The sequence below is a fragment of the Cyprinodon variegatus genome, unplaced genomic scaffold, assembly GCF_000732505.1.
Source record: "Cyprinodon variegatus isolate N-32 unplaced genomic scaffold, C_variegatus-1.0 Scaffold148, whole genome shotgun sequence".
In the NCBI taxonomy this organism is placed as follows: Eukaryota; Metazoa; Chordata; class Actinopteri; order Cyprinodontiformes; family Cyprinodontidae; genus Cyprinodon; species Cyprinodon variegatus.
In genome coordinates this window covers 662,229-663,919 of record NW_015150601.1, presented here as the reverse complement: position 1 = coordinate 663,919, position 1,691 = coordinate 662,229, and positions in this window count along the sequence as shown.

Below are 1,691 nucleotides of genomic sequence, written 5' to 3'. Positions count from 1 at the left end.
TACCATAAAGAATAAATGATGAACAGTTTAGTTTATGCCTTCAAGTCGTTGCCCATAGGAAGACGTTACTTGGATATAACCTAACGGAATATCTTCAGAACGGCTCCAAATGACACAAAACTCATATGGGTGAGTAGAACATGATGTAATAACGTAAAATCAAGGGCCCAATGTAAAAAAAACGGTGTTCCCCTTTAAACTTTCACGCTGTCGGCAGCTTTAGACGTTGACACAGAACTGCTAGTTTAGAGCAGCAAGATGAGCATTCCCTCGTCTCCTTTTTTCAATTTTTCCCACTTTACTGATTACTTACAAAGACTGCAAAAAAGCATGTATGCAAAATGAAAAAACATGACGTATTTGCAGAATTAAGCCTTGAAACTTTGACCAACACAGACTTTGAACAGACTCTTAAACCGCTCTTCCCTTTTGTTGCTTTAGTTTGCTTATTTTCATTAGTATCTAGTGTTTTGCTTTGTTATTAGATATAATTATTTGAGATTGTATCTAATAAAGGTACCATTGTATTTTTAATCTGTGGTCTTTTGTGATCATTTTACACAGTGAACGATTTATCACTCAGCTTGGATTCACTCTTCTTTCAGTAACATCAGAATAAACAGAGACACATTTAGTTGGTTGGTGATTAATAACGTTTAGTTTAGTAATTTGGCCATAGCCCAAATTACTAAACTGGTGAAAGACAAGTGGGCTAAAACCCTGGTCATTAAAGCAAATTCCAGTTATAATAATTAAACTGATAATAAATAACTAGCTTACCCTTGACTTGAATGACCTATTAATTAACTAACATTCAGTTCTAGTTATTTAATACATTCATAACCTTCTGGTGAGGAGGCACAACAGTACATATAAAATAATTTCCTCTCATGTCTCAGTTGTGCTTTAAAGCAATATTCTTACTTTTTCCTCACTCACATATCTTCAAGTCTAACTTAGCAAGTTGGGTTTCTGCCCAGAAGGTTTGATGCCTGATAAAGGGTTTTTACAGTCAGTTAGTTTGGTGTGAAGGAAGTGCGACCTGTCTACTGCTCATGTTGCCAGATAAAGGTATAACACGTCTTTTTCTGGAACGCCTTAGCAGCTCTTGGCTGCAAGAACTCCAAGAAAAAACAACACTTTGTTACATAAGAAATGTATAAATGAGACAAATTTGCAAGTCTTCATCAGGGTGCTAAGTACCAACATAACTGCATGCCAATGTGGAAAAATAGAACATTACTTTGGGCACGCTCTGATGTCCTTAACTGCTGTCAATTTACTCAACTACAATGACTCATGGTCACGGTATAACTGTTGTACAGTGTTGTACCAGTTTAACTGTGGTTTTTTTCAACAGCACAAACTACAACTTTTAAAGGTACATAGTCATGTAATATGCCTTAACCAAATTGTCATAAATATTTTATTTATACTCTTACTTTGTTTGTGTTTCATGGGTTGTGTTCTAATGAACTATTATGATGTATAATGTGTGATTCATCTTTTATTAACTCTTGCTTAAACTCGTTCCAGATAAAGGACATGGAACGGACGGGTTGTAAAAGAGGCCTGAACAGCCTCTATCACATGTTTGTTCTAAACATGTGTTCAGGAAACAATTAAATTGTAAAACAACCACATGCTTTGTTTTAACATATGTGCAGAGGTTTAAAGTAAGATCCTTTTCT